Below are 17,940 nucleotides of genomic sequence, written 5' to 3' on the forward strand. Positions count from 1 at the left end.
GTGATTCTCCGTTGGTCCTCTGGTTGTACAGAGTAGAGGGAGACAGTCTCCTCTCTCGTGGTGGATCATAACATCATATCACTGTCCATGCAGCCTGTGGTCAGATTGGCTGTGGGAAGCTGTGTTAGACCACATGAGCACTGCATCACTTTCATAAAGGTCCCAGGCAGTGGAGGCCTCTGAATTCTTGGATACAGGTGGCAAGTTACTACATTATTTCTTCCTCCTGCCTACCTGCAGTTGGTTTTATGTGGGGCGTTAGCACACTTCCCAAAGGGCTTGGCCGCAGGGTGAGAGGTGCACATTGAACTCCCTCACCAGGCAGATGGGAAGTGTGGCCATGAGAGAGCTTCAGGGGCCCTGGGTTTATGACATTGCTGGGCCAGGAATGAGGTTAATATTTTTAATGGCGAAGGGTGAGCCCCATTATTACCGAAGCTCATTCATCAATGGCAGAACCCGTTTTACCTGTTAAGTGCCCTCGGTGTGGGTAATTCATGAATGGGAATCCAATTTTCTTTTTAAAACCCAAGCCACCTCCCCTTTCTTAAATCCAGGAGGTGGTGCTGGGGAGGGTGTCAGGATTTTACAGCAGTTTTTTCCTGGGTAGGAAAGGCCGTGAACAGCTTCGAGGGCCCTTCCTGCCTTATTCAACAAGCAGGCCTGTGTGAGCCAGTACATAAGACTGAGAGTTATGGAGAGGCTGAGGCTGCAACAGCTCTAGTTGTGGGACCCAGGATAGATGGGAAACTCGGGACCACCTGTTTTATCCTGTTGCCCACTGATCAGAGGATGGGCATAACAAAAATATGGGGTGGGGGAGTGTAACGAGACCACTCAGGTAAACCCTCTCCAAGCTCTTCCGAAATGATTGGTCAACTGGGGCATTGGATTAATTTTAATTTTTATTTTTTGTGGAGGCAGGGTCTCCCTATGTTGTCCAGGAGCTCGCGGACTCAAGCGATCCTCCCAACTTCTGCCAGTGTGAGCCACTGCACCAGCTGGGGTATTGGTTTAAATGTCTCCAAGGAGTACATTTTTCTGGGATCTGTGGGTTGGAAGGGCCCCCTCCCTGAATTGGCTGGCCCCAGTCACTGGTATTATCCCCGAGAAATGGGCATGATGATGGGGCACCCATAGAGGTGATGGGGTGCTCACTTTTATCTTAGGAAAGCATGGCTTTAAATTATTCCCAGATGCCCCATCGGAGCCGGCACCTGCTCTGAGGTGTGATTGCAGGCTAACTATGCCGACCCTGAGGGCCGCCTCATCTCCTTAGATGTCCAGTCCTCACTGCATTGCGGATGCTTGGTTTTCTAATTCAGGTGGTCTCACCCTAACCAGATGAAAATGGAACCACCTCTACCGTAAAATTCCCTTTCCTTGCTAGTTCTGATGAGAAAAATCAGGTTTTCTTTACAGTCATCTTTGAAAATAACAACAGCCAGCATATTTTAGCACTTAGTGCATACTGGGCCCAGTACCAGGGCTCACTCTTCCTAGGGAAGCAGGTTCCCCTTCTGGCTCTCATTCCCTCCTGTGCCTGGCACGGGTATGCTTCCATGTGCAGAGGTTTGGTGATGGGGTCCGGGGCCTCTCCATGGGGACAACTTCAGAACAACGCTGGTGCTCATTCTGTGTAACTTGAAGACAAGGACTCTGCCACGCTGCACTGGTTTTGGTATGTGGGGAAGTAGGATCCCCCAGGCAGGAAGGATACGCCTGGTATAGGGTGGAAGGAGAGGAGAGCTGGAAGCCAGGCCTCAAAGGCTGCAGGCGGAAGCACTGCTTCCTCAGGTGTGGCCCGGGCAGGGCAGGTTGGAGGTGTGCCGGAGTCACAGAGCAGCTGAGGAAGGGGAAAGGAGACTTCCAGCACTCAGCTGACTTAAGGGAGTTGTCAGGTGGCCTTTGCTCACGGTTGGCGCAACTGAGCCAAGTTGGCAAAGCTGCTTCTTCTTCCTGTCAAACTTCCCTTCAGAGTTCTCTTCCTGTTGCCCAGAAGGAGGCTGGACTTAGAAACTCATACAACAGGCTGTGGGTAGCCCAGGAGAGCCAGAGCTTTGAGGTGACGCTGGTCTGGGTTGAAACCTGCGTAGCCTTCTGTGCTCTGAGGCCTTGGCAGGGTTCCTAGATATTTCTGAGCTTCGGTTTTCTCATCTGAAAATGAGGTGATTAGGAAGGATGAAATACGATGATGTATGTGAAAGCACAGAGCCAAGAGCCTGGCTTGTAGAGAAGGTGCTCTCTAGGCAGTGCCCCCTCTGTAAGCATTGTCCTTCAGCCTCCTGCCACTTCTAGTCCTCTAGAACACTCAGGCGCTTGGAGGCTCTGGTCCGAGGTTCTCAGGCCCTGGCACTGGAGGATTCCAGCCTCCGGGACTCAGCCCCCGTGAGTCCTGCCTGGCCTCAGGTCTTCACAGAGAAGTGGGTGAAGAGAGAAAGCTGGGTGGTAGGTTGAGTTGTCTTCTGATAGCCAAGTTATCAGCAAGGGGCCTGCCTCCCCTTGATTTACTCATCAGCAGTGGATCAAAGTTTGCTCTTTTGAAATGGGTAAGTCTGGGATTCAGTTCAAGATACCTTTGCCTCCCTTTCAGGATAGAATGTTTCCAGTGGCAGATGATTTATGACTTTCCATTTGGAAGGGGATTTTACAATGTGCATTAATAAATAAGGGCCATTCTGGGCCTGATTCATACAGCCTTGTCAAGTGCTGTGTTGGGGTTTCATGGAAACCAGCCCCCGTGGTGGTCTCAGATGTGCCCTTAAAGCGGAAGGGACACAGGGTGGGAAGAGGGTCTGGAAAAGTCAGTGCTCTTAAGCAATAACATGTACACCAGACCACTGACACCCATAGGAAGGCTTGGTTTCTAAAGTAATACTAAACGGACTGAAACACTCACCTGGGGTAATGCTTCCCCAGAAGCATGGTGATCTCCAGTGAAATTAGAAAAATGGACGGTTAGGGGGTTTCTTACGAGGCTAAACTTACTCACCTTAAAGGACTATCCTTTATTCTCAATTTCCTTTTTACCTTTTTACTGTTAGATTGTTATTGTCTTTACCTTTTTTGTTTGTTTTTGTTTTTGTTTTGTTTTGTTTTTTTGAGACATAGTCTCGCTCTGTCACCAGGCTAGAGTGCAGTGGCAAGATCTCGGCTCACTGCAACCTCCGCCTCCTGGGTTCAAGCGATTCTCCTGCCTCAGTCTCCCAAGTAGCTGGGATTACAAGCACACACCACCACGCCCAGCTAATTTTTGTATTTTTAGTAGAGACGGGGTTTCACCATGGTTGGCCATGATGGTCTCGATCTCCTGACCTCGTGATCCACCCACCTTGGCCTCCCAAAGTGCTGGGGTTAAAGGCATGAGCCACCATGCCCAGCCCTTTCCTTCATAAAATGTGGGTGAGGACAGATGGTAGTCGGGTTCTTTTAGTGTTTGTGATCTTGTCTCCCCCGCCTTTTTTTTTGTATAGTGGTCCATGAAATCCAGGATTCGGGCCCTAACGACCCACTGTACCCATTCTACAGATGGGGAAATTGAGGAACTGATAGAATGACTTAGCCAGGTGTCCTGCTGGCAAGAAGAGGGGATTACAGTCTGGGCCTCAAGCTCCCCATGGAAACTTCTGGATGTTGGTGTTTGGGGAGGGGTCATCAAGATCAGCTACATAATTTGCAGGGCCCATCCCACAAAAAATAAGAATGTGAGGCCCCTCATTTAAAAACTATTAAGACTTTCCAAATGGTGATGGCAGGCTGTTAAACCAAGTGCAGGGGCCTTTGTGACTGCACAGGCCACTCACCTGTGAAGCTAGCCCTGGAAACTATAAATGTCAGTCCCTGATATACTGGCATTTAAAAATAAGAACCTAATGTTCTTAACCCCAGAAATAAAGTTCATTGGACCGGGCCTCTTAAAATCCCCGTTATGCCCGACTTAGAGCATTTCCTCTGCTCTCTGCAGCCCTCTGTGAGGAAGCTTGAGGTTAGATAAAGCAGCAAGTGGGAGGAATCGCAGCAGTGAGGCCTCTTATAAACGGGAGGAAGGAGGTGGGCAGGTGGTGTTTATCTGGGCTCATTTTGCTGTGTCGTCTACAGAGTGTGTGCTCTGGGGGCTCAACGTCTCTGAAGGGGGGGAAGTTGTACATGGTCCAGGACTAATGGATCTGGGGTCCCCTGTCCCAGGCCAGACCTGTGTGGGCTTGGGTGGGCGGGCAGTTGCTCTCTGACTGGGAGCGGCAGCTGGTGTGATAGCTGGGTCCATTGGCCACAGCTGCTGGTCATGCCCTCACTGGACTTTGTGGTTTAGGGCAGACTGCAGCCCTTCTCCCTTTCCCCACTGGCTGTGAGAGTACACCCACATCCATCTTGCAGTGATGTGGAGAAAACCAGTTGCAGTACATGCTGTTGTGCTGAAGCACACGGGAGTGTGGGCATACCTGCTTGTGTACACGCATGCACATGTACATCTAGGTGCAGGGGCAGATGCTGTGCAAATGTGTACACATTTACTTATTTACCAAATACTTAAACGGTGCTTACCATGCATATTGGTCTAAGCATTTGACAAATACTAAGTCATTTAAATCTCATAGCAGGCTGGGTGTGATGGCTCACACCTGTAATCCCAGCACTGTGGGAGGCCGAGGCGGGCGTATCACTTGAGGTCAGGAGTTTGAGACTAGCCTGGCTAACATGGTGAAACCCTGTTTCTACTAAAAATACAAAGACTAGCTGGACGTGGTGGCGTGTGCCTGTAATCCCAGCTACTCAGGAGGCAGAGGTGAGAGAATTGCTTGAACCCGGGAGATGGAGGTTGCAGTGAGCCTAGATCGCACCATTGCACTTCACCCTGGGCAACAGAGCAAGACTCCATCTCAAAAATAAATAAGTAAATAAATAAAAATTTTTTAAAAATCTCATAGCAACCCCATGAGGGTAGGTCTTAGTATTATTCTCATTTTATAAATGAGGAAATGGAAGCACAGGGAGATAAAGTATGTCATGTAAGTTGCCCAAAGTCATGCAGCCAGAAAATGGGCAAGCACTTGAGTAAAACCTTGCTTGTCTATACTGTTGTATGAATTGTCCCTTATTGGCAAGGACTTCTGGCTTTGCCCTGGAGAGAAATGGCCCCACAGACCCTCTGTAGATTCATTTGCTCATTGACTCCCCCAGCATTTACTCACACCCCTTTATGCCAGGCTGGGCCTGGGCAGAGTTGATTGGAGCACTTGGTGTTGAAAGCTTTGGGCCTGGTGGAGATTTCAAGGCAAAGGCTGTAGTGGACTAGAATCATTTACGTGTTTACAAATAGGCTTCTGGCTAGGATGTAGTAAGGGGTCCAGGGCCATGAAGGGAGGCTCCAGGAGCAAGGAGGGTTCCCCGGGCCTGGGAAGCTCAGTGGTCCTGTATCCACTCGTCCACGCCCTGGCCCTGGAGGGCTTGATCAGAGAGGAGCAGCGGGCAAGGTGCCCCTCTCACCCCCCCACCCCGTGGAATGGCAGGTGACCAGGGAAGCGGAGAGCGTGCATCTGTGTGTGCTGTATTTCACTTCATTTCTTTCTGGTCCTTTTTCTATGGATATAAACACATTTCTTTGACGTTACATTTTAGAAAAATGGAATCCTTTTATAAGTACTGTTTTGAGACCTGATTTTGTCAATTGCTGAGATGCCAAAAAGGATTTTGTTTTAATGAATAAATAGACTCCTTAACTTCTTTCACTGGCTGTTAGTATGTCTCCTCAGCTAACTCACCCTGCTCTGGAGCTGGCCTTGCCGGGTTAGAGGTGCCATAGGCCTTCTGGCTGGAGTTCCTCTTCCGCAATTCTGGTGTGGCCTGAGCCATATTTGTTTGCACAAAGGAGGAGATTGGTTTTAGAGGCAGCCAGGAAGGGCATCACTGAAGGTGGCTTGCTTCTCTGTGTGTGGGGTTGTGAGCAAGCCTGGGTTTCCAGCATCCCAGCTGCAGGGTGATGAAATGGGCACACCATGGTGTTCTGATTTACCACTAGCCAGTCATGAGGGACTATGGCCTGGCCCACATGGAATCACCCCTGAGGCCTTCATAGGTATCATGGGGTGCATGAGCCCATCCATTATTGGCACAACAGCTCTGGGCCCTCCTTGAAGCTGCCAGGCTAATGTTGCAGGATCTAAAGAGGCGCACAGGGTCCCCATTTGGTTTTGTCCGTGTGCTTCCTCGGGGGGAGGTGCCTGCTTAGACTCCGGGACAGGGCCCTAGACCAGGAGAAAACGATACTTGGGCTTTGGGAGGGGAGGCAGCCTGCACTAGGGAGGGTGGCTTCTGGGGACTCCTGTGATTCTGTGCAGTCTCCGATGCATTTGCAAAGCCATTATCTGCTTCAAACCCTAGGTGGGAGATGGGGCATGAGATCCAGGGTAGGAGCCAAGCAGATGGGAGCCCCACACTGTACCATTGCTTCAGCTGGGTAAACGCACCAGAAGAAACCTCTTGGCTCAGCTCCATCCCTCTCCAGGAGGCGCCCCCTGCCCTGGGCAGCAGATGCTGTCAAGACCCACCCTGTCCCTTCTGCCTCCCCAGTCGGGCCTTCTCCAACTGGCTCATCCACATCTCTGTGCCCGAGGGCTTTTCCAGAACATAGGAATGGGAACAGCCGCTCTGTGTACACCAGGAGCTCCCAGGAGTTGGTGCCTGACCCCCAGCTCCCTCACTCTTGGTAAGGTAATTCTGAGGGGTGGGTTGTGCATGGTTTCCCAGAGTTTCCTCTATCAGATCATGCTCCATCTAGTTGCCCACCGTGGGTAGCTGGCTTAGTAACCCAGCTTTCCTGATACCCTTCTCAGGCCCATTTTCCTGGTCCCTGGTAAGTGTCTCCTCCCAGATCAACCACTTGCACTTGAGTGCCTGCTTCAAGGTCTGTGTCCGGGTTCCCCAGACTAAAAGGCATGGCCTGTGGCCTCTAGAGGATAAGAGCAGCATCTTTTCTGTGTTCTCTAGTGCCCTTGTGCCCTTGCCTATGCCAGCATAATGTGCCACGCACTATGTATCCCTTGGTTCATTGACTCAGCTTCTCCTGCACCGCAGAACAAAGATGTTTTCCCGGTGAAAGTGGGAGGGCTCAGGCTTAGAGAAAGTAGAGCTCCACAGCTGGTGAGAAACCTGGCGGTGTTGGAGTTCAGGACCCGGAATCCACCACCCTGGAGGCCCCGCCCTGCCCTGCCCCTGGTTTCGGCCCAGCACACCTTGCTGGGACCCTGCTGTGCACCAGGTAATAAAAAGGAAACAGAGCTCCAGAACCTGCCTTCCTGGTGGAGTGGAAGCAGACGGGCCTACACATAGCTGCAATTCAGGGCAGGGTGGGAAGGGCCCTTCACCCAGGCATTTACTCCCCCTGCCTGGCACATGCCAGCCTGCCTTGGGGAGGTGAACTGAATAATGCCCATCTCCCCTGGGGACCTGGAAGCAATGCAAGAGCAGGGGGAGGAGGCCTGCCTTTCCTCTCCTCTGTATCCCCAGCACAGAGCCCATTGCCTGGCACGTGGAGGCACGAGGTGATCGGACTGAACAGTGATAAACACCATCACAGACCTGCTTGACATCGCAAAGCCCTAGCCACCCTAACTTTCCTGTAGAAAGCGCCGAGTACATGTGAGAAACAGGCCTGTGAGGTTCAGGGTTTCCCAGCCTAGATGACGGCACAGGAGAAAGAGTTCATCAAGGCTTGGTTGCTGGAGGATACAGCATTATTTTAAAAAGTGAATCAGCATTTATGGAGCACCTGGTGTTAAGCGGAGTATAATTGGGAGCCCTCAAACACGGGGCTGGTAATTGTGGCTGACGCTGCCTATCGTCAATAAAGAGAGAGTGACTCTTGGGGAGAGCAGCTGTTTAGTGCCGCTTGTGCCTTAAAGGGGCCTGGCCCAGCCTTTTAGCTCCCCTGTGGGAAATGTGCATGAGTCATCCTAATGGGCCGCGTTCGGGGAGAAATGATCCTTCACTTAGTGCTGGTTCCTGCGCCTCTGCAGCTGATCATTAAAACACACTGTGCTGGCCCGAGCTCGTGTTCCTCCAGGCCTGAGCTCTTTCTCCCCTTTAACCTCGGCTTCGAGCACAGGAAGCACACATGAGAGAGAGGGTGCACTTGGTGACTCCCAAGCCTTGGCTGGGGCACGGAGGCCTGGCTTTGAAAGGTACCACACTGCACAGGAAAGGCCTTTGGCTCACAGGCGCTGCTGTTTTGCTTTTACATACTTTTCCTGTGAGCACACTGGAAGTTATTCTTACTGTACAGAGCCTTACGTTACCGTGAGAAAGCCTCACGGGCATTCCTGATCCTTTCTTGGAAAGGGGGTGGGGGACCAACGGGCTGTGCCTATCAGAAGCAGAAAAATGCCTCGAATTAAGCTGTCTAAAACCAGTTTGGGAGGCACGCTGTAAATACGTAGTTCAACAGATGACATAGGTCCTCTCTTGGTTGGGATTTGATGGGAGTCTAGTTCTGTCACCCGCTCAGGAGTGTTCTGCTGTGTCACTTGTCTACTTGGGGCCTCTGGCGGCTCCTCATCAACATGGGGAGGGGGATAGTCTGGATTTCTGATGTCCAGTTTACCCTGGGCAAGACCCAGACTCTGCAGGCTGGATAGTGTGTTGAGCTGATGGTGATCACACCTGACACCGAGCACTTGCTGTGCGCCACCCTGTTCCGAATACACTGCGTGCACTGGCTCAGGTAGGCCTTGCCCCATCCTCATTTCACAGATGAGGAAGGTGAGGGCAGAGGGCTAAATGATTTGTGGAACCATCCAGCACCTGTGACTAGTACCTTCCCCTTCCCCTTCCAGCCTTCAGCTCTGAAGGAGAAAGGAGAAGAAAATCTTGCCCTTACTCTTCGTGACCAGGGCTGGTCTGAGAGCTGGCTTAGTAACCCAGCTTTCCTGATACCCTTCTCAGGCCCATTTTCCCTGTCCCCGGTAAGTGTCTCCTCAGGCTTCAGGCCCCTAGAGGAGCACTTGTACTCCCTAGAGCAGGAAGCCTAAGAGGAAGGGCTGTCTGGCAAGGTGGACAGAGGTTGATGGAGTCTGCAGGAGAGCTGAGCAGAGCCAAGTAGGAGTTCAGGGGAGAAAGAGGGGTGGCTAAGTCAGTGGCTCCATGGGGACCCAGCCTGGCCCAGAGCCCACCTCCCACAGAGAGCTGTCCACAGCGATGGGTGGTTGATCCTTGTAAGGGGAGGTAGGGGGGTTCTTCTGTGAGGCAGTTGTGGTGATTATACTCTGAAATTTTTAAAGATGATTTTAAGAGGAAAGTCAGCAGTATAGGCATTGAAGAAATCGTGTGGACCTGGGAGTTTGGAAACATGGGTTGGGTTACCTGGTCCTGGCATTAACTTTACTAAGTTCATCCCCGCTCAGGGCCTTCTGTCTCCAGTGGGTAAATGGTTTTCAGACTATGCATGGTGTCACTTTCTTCAGTGGTGCATGTTGGGATTCTGTGTTAAGATTCCCTTTGCAGAAGTCATGCACACACAAGAGTTTGAGATCTAGCAGAATAGACCATCCCCCAGGGATCCTTTCAGTAGTGGCTGCAGACCCTCCCCGGGTGTTTTTGTCCTCAGGAGGGATGTGCTGGATTTTCTATCCATAGTCCCTGGCTGAAAAAAGCACTTAAGAAATTCTAGGATTGAGGTATTTCTGAGTTCAAAATAGAACCTCCCACTACTTGAGAGATGCTGAAAAGCCTGTCTCTACCACTTGAGGTTCTGGGGTAAACAGAGGGTGGAGCCAGGCTTTGTTCCCAGCAACCTCCTACCCAGGACCCATAGCTCACTCTGAGGGGGTGAAACTGGAAGACAGTGGGCTGTGGGTGTGTATGACAGAGAGAGAGAGAGAGGAAAGAGAGAGGCCGAGCAAGCAGGCTTGAGAGGAGCTGACAGAGGCTGGAATTTGGAATGTGTTTTTCCTAACAAGTTGGAGCCTGCAGGTGTCTAGGCAAGCAGCTGTGGCCGTGGGAGGGGCAGGACTGGAAAGACCAGTGGTGACCACTTTAACCCCCCACACTTCCAGCCTCCTGACATGTGGGGCAGGTCACTGTCAGGTCTGTAAAGGAGCATTTAGGACAGAACACCTTAGGTCAGTACAAAAACGGATAGTGGCTGCTGGGAGACAGATTTCAACTCAGTGTAGGGAAGACCACTTTAGTGGTGATGGCCGTCCCAGAGGACTGTGTTGCCACATCATGAGCTCCCTGCCCCTGGAGGTGTGTGGGCGGAGTACTTGGCAGGGGCCTTCATGATGCAAGAGGGGGCTTAGAACTTTGAGGCGAGCCAGATCTTAGAAGGTAGAAAGCAAACCAATCCTAAGTGGAGTGGAAAAGCGACCTTCCCATCGTCTGATTTCCACAAGTTGCAGCTGAGTGCATGAATGTAGCTAATCTTCCCTAAATTAATTTCCTTACCATGTCAGCAGTGATTTATTGGCGTGCCTATAAGGAGAGTTGGTCTATGATGATAGTCAAAGCTGAGGACAGGAAGAGGCGAGTAGGGGGCGCTTGTATGTGTACCTGCATGGGGTGTCCCCATATCCCTGAGTGGTGTAACAGCCTGGTGCTGTGGACCCCTCAGGGCCCTGGCTGCTGGCCATAGGCAAGTCACACTTCTGTCTCCCAGCACACAGGCAGAAGTGCCCTGAGAGTTATGAGAGCTTCTCCACCACTTTGCCAGGTGCCCCAACTAGGGCATGGATCTTACCCAAAGCATGAAAGTGGGGAGAAAAGAGCATTCACAAACATTTTCCTTTTTGTGGTTGAGAAATAGGACAGCTGTTGTCATGCATAATTGTAGCCATTTTCCCTGGTAATCACTGGGACCTTGGCGGGGGTTTTTTTTCACGTCTTTGTCTTGTCTTCCCTACCAGATTTTCTTCTTCTCGTGGGCAGAGACCCTGCCTCACAGTGCTTTTGCCCCTCACCGCACTCACTTTCGTCCTGGAGGTGCCACCTGCTCTGTAACAAGGACATGGCCTTTTCTTTATAAATTACTGACACATCCTTGGATCATCTGATTATTTGCTCCTTACAACGTTTATGTGAAGCTGAGAAGGCAAACCACCCTGCTCCACTTCACAGGTGACCTGCCGAAACTCAGAGAAAACAGCTTGCCCCGAGTTACCCAGCAAGGGTGTAGCAGAGCCAGTTCCAGAGCTCCACTTGCCTGGACTGTCCCTGCCCAGCTGCATCCTTTCTGCACTGCCACCTCCCTTTCTGTATATTTACATAGCCTCGGGCAGCTGCTGCAGCCCAGCTGCCACTGGTCAGGCTTGGGACTTTGGAAATGCTGCCTGCCTCGGCCATGGCAGGGGTTTTGCAAACAGCCACCCACTTAGCCAGTCCTTAAAGCCAGGGCTCTGCTTGGGGCAGCTCAGACCTCTACGTCCAAGTTGAGTCTGGGCTCTGCACTGTATGTGCACTAGAAAGATACTGAGTGTGGCATCCAGTCAACTGACCTTCCCCCCAAAGCAGAAGCCCATCTTAGAGCCTCTGTTTGGACACCCCAAGCAGCAGGAGCTCCCTTTCCCAGGCAGCATGTTCCTTTACTGGCTGTCGATGTCCTTCCTGAATCACCTGGCTTGTCTCTGTATGGCTTCTGGGTCTGCACAGAACATCTGTCCATTGCCTCTTCTCTGAGCGGCCTCATCATTATTTGAAGCCCTCTCCAGACCCTGAATCTCTGTTTCTTTAATGTCATCTTTGTTGGCATGGCAACAGAGCCTCCTTCATGTGGACATCAGGCCCGCCAGGGCCTGTGTTATGGGGGGGTCCCAAAGGAGGACTGGGACTTTAGGCCTTGGAGCGGGGACAGAGGCACTTCTGCTGCTGCTGCCACCTCACATCCTCAAATGCTATTTGCTCACCTTCAAGGAGCCCTCCTGACCCCCAGAGCTGGGGAGAGGGCCAGGGCTCCTGGCAAGCCAAGACAAAGAGCCCCAGGCCATCATTCTCTCACAGTGACCCCCTCACAGCCAATGACAGGCCTGTGTCACACACCACACTGCATTTTTAGCCAGGTGAATAATGAGTGTTGAATTACGATGCAGTCAGCAGGTCGTGTCTGTGCACCTGCCACCGTGCTAAGTTAAAGGAGAGTGTGTCTTGTTTTCACTGTTCGTTACTGTGGCCCTAGACAGGGGGGCTTGCTTCGTGACCTTCCTGTGATGTGCTCAACAACACTCTGTGGGTGTATGTAATGTGATGAGGGGAGGCACAACTTCATCAATGATCATATTCTCTAAGAGATTAGCGGCCCCCAAACTGTTAAGGAAATTAACGTATAGTCTTAAAGGTGAATCCGTGAGAAAATGGTCTGACTGGGACCATTGAGAACATTCTCAAGTGCATTCATATGCGGTTTGCTTTGGAGTAGAACAGAAGTCAAGGGCCTGGCAAGAATCAGGGGCCTTGGGGTGCTGCCCCCTCACTTTCCAGGGAGAGGAGAGCAGCACAGAGACCCTTCAGCCAGCAAGACACTCTCTCCTTTGCCTTAGCAAGGTGGCGGATGTGCAGACGCGACGTGCTGACTGCATCATAATTCAACACTCATTATTCACCTGGCTAAAAATGCAGTGTGGTGTGTGACACAGGCCTGTGCTGTCCCATAGACAGCAGGGCACATGAGGGTGACCATGGGGCAATAGGGACAGTGTGGGTCACCAATCCTGGAAGATGGCAGCCAGTCTGCCTCTCTCACCATTCTTTTTTTTTTTTTTTTTCCTTTTGAGACATAGTCTCGCTGTGTCACCCAGGCTGGAGTGCAGTGGCACGATCTCAGCTCACTGCAACCTCCACCTCCCAGGTTCAAGCAATTCTTCCCAAGTAGCTTCCCAGCTTCCCAAGTAGCTGGGACTACAGGCATGCACCACCACACCCAGCTAATTTTTGTATTTTTTAATAGAGACAGAGTTTCACTATATGTTGGCCAGGCTTGGTCTCGAACTCCTGACCTCAGGTTATCTGCACACCTCGGCCTCCCAAAGTGCTGGGACTACAGGTGTGAGCTACCGTGCCCGGCCTCATCATTCTTTTGTATTTTATTTTTATTTTTTTGAGACAGAGTTTCCCTCTTACTGCCCAGGCTGGAGTGCAGTGGCGCGATCTCAGCTCACCACAACCTCCACCTCCCAGGTTCAAGTGATTCTCCTGCCTCAGCCTCCCAAGTAGCTGGGATTACAGGCCTGTGCCACCAGGCCCAGCTAATTTTTTTGTATTTTTAGGAGAGACCGGGTTTCTCCATGTTGGTCAGGCTGGTCTTGAACTCCTGACCTCAGGTGATCCGCCCTCCTCGGCCTCCCAAAATGCTGGGATTACAGATGTGAGCCACCAAGCCCAGACATGCCTCATCATTCTTTTTAGCAGGTTTGAGCAATTTCAGCAGAGATTCCCTTTGCATTTCTGCAGTGGCTCCTCTTGGCAGTGCCACTAGCCCTTCCTGTAGCCTGGTGATCTTCCTAGAACGAGTTTGCTGAGAGTAAATTGGCCTTGGCCTGAAAGCTGCTGTGGGTTTCAAACAGAGAGCCTTGGCTTACAAGATCCTCAGGGCTAGGATCCCTGTTGGGCCACCCCCCCCACCCCATCCCTTTCAGGGTGGTGGCAGGGCAGAAGTCGTTTGTTTTTTTTTTTTTGTTTGTTTGTTTGTTTTAATTTTTATTTCCATAGGTTATTGGAGAACAGGTGGTGTTTGGTTACATGACTAAGTTCTTTAGTGGTGATTTGTGAGATTTTGGTAGCCCTCTCCCCCTGCAGAGGCCGAATTGCTCAATCTGGAGCCAGCCCACATGATTGCAGAGAGGTTAGCATTTCCTCCATGTCTTAGATCCTGGAGATGGCACGTTGGGTCCTCTCTTTCTCCAGCTGACCCCCAGGAAAGAAAGCAAAAGAGCTGCAGTTAGCACAAACTTCTTGCTTCACTTCAATGAACAGGGCTGAGCAATACCTGGGAAAAGTGCAATTCCAGAGTAATATCTGGAGGCTTGTCTCTAGACTGGTGGGGAAGGGTGCTGGCTCTAGCTTATTGTTTCCCAAGCTTTCCTGATAAGGATCACCTGGCTTGCTTGTTAAAATACAGATTACTGGGGCCAGGAATCTGTTTCCTTAACAAGCGTTCCAAGCCATTCCTATCTTCAGGCAAGTTTGGGAAACAGTCTGTCTACTGTACCAAAAATAGCCTGTGGAAGAGGAGTGCTTTTAAGCAAGTTTAGTTTTGCACATAGTACATGAGTAGGTTCTCCTTGTTTGAAAATGTTTTAACATTACAGAGAAGTAAGTCTCTTTTGACTTCCCCTAAGCACCGCATTCCAAGTCCTTCCCTCCTTCCCAAAGAGGGGTCAGTTTGGAGTTTGCATCTCCCAGACCCTTTCTTTAACTTAATAGAGATACAGGTTTCTGTTTTGTTTTTCATAAGTAGGTATCATGTTGTAGTTATCATTCTACAGCTTGCTTGCTTTCCATTCAGAGCTATGCCATGGAATGCTATGCCAGCTCACACAGAGTAACTGCTTTTTTTTTTTTTCTCCAGCCTGCTGCATAATGTTACATCGTATGGAACTAGCACAGTTTATTTAGCAATTCCTCTATTGATGAATGTAGTAGTTTTGGGTGGTTTCTCATGATTACTTCAGGCAGCATCCTTGCCCATGGACCCTTGTGCACATTTGGGAATAAATACTGAGAAGTAAAATTGCTGGGTCAAACTCGGTGCATTAGGGGATTTTAATGGATTCTGCCCAAAGTTACCCTTGTAAGTGTCTCCACCCGAGTACATTTCCACTGAAAGCATGTGGAGAGGACCCAATTCTGCTCACAAGTGCAGCTGTCCCACAAAAGCGACTAAAACTCTCACCGGTCCATAGGGAAGTGTGGCCAAGGGGCAACACCCACCTTCCTCTAGTCCTTTCCTTTGGGATGAACAGCTGCAGACTACTTCCTATCACAAAGTGAAGTTCCTAAGATAAAAACACAGGGGCCCCAGCAGTGTGCGTTCCAGAGAGGAGGCATGGAGGGGCCATCCCCAGGCCACTGCTGGTTTGCTAGGTGACTGTGACAACGCCCTGCCTTCTGGGCTGCAGTGGGCCCTGTGGAAAACAAGGGGAGGCCAGAGCAGGTCTCCAGGAGGACAAACCTATGGAAGCCCTGTAGGGGCTTTGGGCTGACCTGGGGTCTATAGTTTTGTCTGAAAGCAAGAAAGGTGCTTGCCTGGGGTTTAGCACTCATCCCAAGAGGCCAAGCAAACAAGACGACGTGGCTCACTGGCTAAGCAGCCGCACTCTGCAGCCTTGTTTTCTGCTACTGCTCAGCTCTGCCTCTGTGGCTGCCAGGTCTCTGCCAATCTGAGACTAAAATCAAAGGAAAGCTTCTTGTGGACCCAGGTGGCCTGGCCTGCAGAGGAGTCCCGGCTGTCTCCCTTTTGGTTGAATTGTTCAATTAGATATACAGGAGTTGTCCGCTAACTGGGAAGTTTTAAAGCAAAGCAAAAGCAATCCCATCAGAAATCCAATCCCACATCTGGAGGAAACTCATTCCCTTTCTTTTAGCTCAAAAAAGCAGCACGCTTCACACAAACCTTCTGCCTGGCCATCTGGACTGGCGGTGAGCCCCAGGCAGCTCGGACAGTGGTCACACTGCCCAGTCCTGGTGGCTGGGGCCCATGGTACTTCACAGGGCACTCTGGTTGACTGCCTGCCCAACTCTCCTAACACCTGGTTGAATTTTTATTCCCAAAACTAGGACATGATTTTACAAAAGATCAGACAGTTCAATATAGTGTTTGCCAAGTTTCAGGTTGCTCAAACCTCAAATTTCTTTCCCTCCACCAACCTCACTTTGAAGTTCAAAAGCAAATTGATTAAATATACATTTTAGGAACTTTCCAATTTGCTTCTTAAACTAACAGAATTCTAGACTTTTTTTTTTTTTTTTATGGAAGGATTTTCAACTGTCAGCAGGTATAACTGGAACCATATGTCAGCAGAGACCAGGGGCTTTTCCTGGTTTTAGGATTTGTACATTCTTATTGAAACGGAAGTAAGTGGAGCAGGCAGCTCCGGCTCCATGACAGCCTGAGCTCAGATCTCATTTTAATTAGAAAATATAGGTAGCACTTGCTGAATCACAGGCCTTCCAGAACTCCTGTCCCAGAGCAAACAAAGATTTGGTTTATATCCTGCAAACCTCTGTGTTTGCAAATTACAGAGCACTTCTGAGAGCTGGAATGGTGATTTCTAGATTACTATGGAGACTGCAACCCAACTGCCTCTCACCCCGCCAGCAAATCCCCCCAAATGATTTTGTTTTCCAGGGGAGATATTTTTTCCCTTCCTTACTGCAAAATAGATGGAGCATGTTCATGTTGAAGAGAGACAGTGAGGAAATCTGGGACAAGAGAAATAAGATTGGATGTCATCCACAGCAGCAACATCATTTTCTCCATTTGGATGTCTGGCCCCTTGAACTCTGAGACACAAAACCCTGCACCTGACCAGCATCTGAACTGTTCTGTTTGACAGCAGTTTACGTGTATAATTTTCTCCCTAATGTATTCTGCAAATGGTAGAGTAGAAATAGCAAATAAAAGACATTGCAAGGCCTAGCTCTCTCCCACCCCTTCTTTCCCCGGCCTGGTGTCATTTGAGCTCAGTGAGTCTCAAGAAAGGCTGCCATTACAATGTCAGCATCTGGAAGCCACCCCCACTGGGTCCCCACTGGGACTCAGAGCCTGAGCCAGAGCCACGGAGAAAGCGGTGGAGTGGGGGCAGCGGGAGCCATAGATGCTCCAGTGCTGGGCACTCTGGGCTTCGGTCTTCATTGATGAGCTTCTCTTGTTTGGGGAGCAGTGACCACTGTGTGCTAAACCTCTCATTGGCCTCCAACCGCTTGCCAGGGACAGAGCTGCCGCCTGCTGTCCCTTCCCGGGCATCACATTCCTGGCAGCTGGCGGTCACTTGCTCACCCTGCCAGGACGGCTGCCACAAGCTGCCATTTACTAGGCAGACAAAGGGGGATTTTCCCTTCCCCTGAGATTGCAGGCCCCTCAAATGCCTTACATTCCAGGAGCTGGGAGAGAGAGCAGGCTCCTGTGGTTTCTAATTAAACCCACAATTTAAATAACAATTCATGTAACCCCAAGGGTTGAGAGGAACGCTAACCTACCCCCTCCCAAGAGAAGCAGCCGGGTGGCACTGGCTGAGGAGCTGAGGGCTTGGCCTTTGCCAGATATGTGACCAAAAAGGGCAAGAGTCCTAGGGCAAGTTTGTGATGAAGCAGGGCTAAGCAGGAGGGGCGTGGATTCGGTGGGTTCTGTGCCTCTCCTAAAGGTTAGGAAGTAAAAAGAGGGAGGAACACTTGCCACGTTTAATTGGAGCCTCTAATCGAGAATTTTTACTCTTCTCCGGGGAAAACGTGGAATGGTGGTCTCTGAAGTGTTAGAATCCCAGATACTCAGGTTCTCATGGGAGTTCCCCCCACCCCCAGGTGATTCACTCTTTGTCTGTGAGTTGGAGAATTTTTCTCTGGGGAGAAGAGGCAGGGGCTGTGTTCTGGAATACAGACAAGTGGGGAGCTCAGGCAGGGCCCTGGGAGGCGGAAGATCTGGCCAAGCCTTTGCTCACACTGGACCTCAGTTTACCCATGTGTTGTCGAGGGGTCTTTGGGTTTGTTGCTTTCGGGTCCTTACTGGCCCTGGCTGTCTGTCGATCCTTGAGCTGCTTTTGTGTTTTTATTTGGCCTGTCTGGGGCCACAGTGATCTTTGTAGTATGTTGATCTCACCAAATTGTTGTCTGATGACCCCCCAAGGCGTGGTTGTGTTCCAGGTCTGGGGAAATGGAACGCTGAGCTAATTATCTCTAGACAAACTCTTCTGTGCCTCAGCCAGCACCAGGGGCATGTCAGCATTTCTAGGCTTTCTGTGATCT

General features: G+C 50.6%; 1 protein-coding gene across 1 annotated transcript in view; it reads left to right on the plus strand.

Moving 5' to 3' along the window:
• Positions 1–17,940, plus strand: part of SHB (SH2 domain containing adaptor protein B) — a 151,931-nt gene that overhangs the window by 34,777 nt on the left and 99,214 nt on the right. The gene's annotated exons all lie outside the window — the stretch shown is intronic.

The sequence above is a fragment of the Symphalangus syndactylus genome, chromosome 9, assembly GCF_028878055.3.
Source record: "Symphalangus syndactylus isolate Jambi chromosome 9, NHGRI_mSymSyn1-v2.1_pri, whole genome shotgun sequence".
Taxonomy (NCBI): domain Eukaryota; kingdom Metazoa; phylum Chordata; class Mammalia; order Primates; family Hylobatidae; genus Symphalangus; species Symphalangus syndactylus.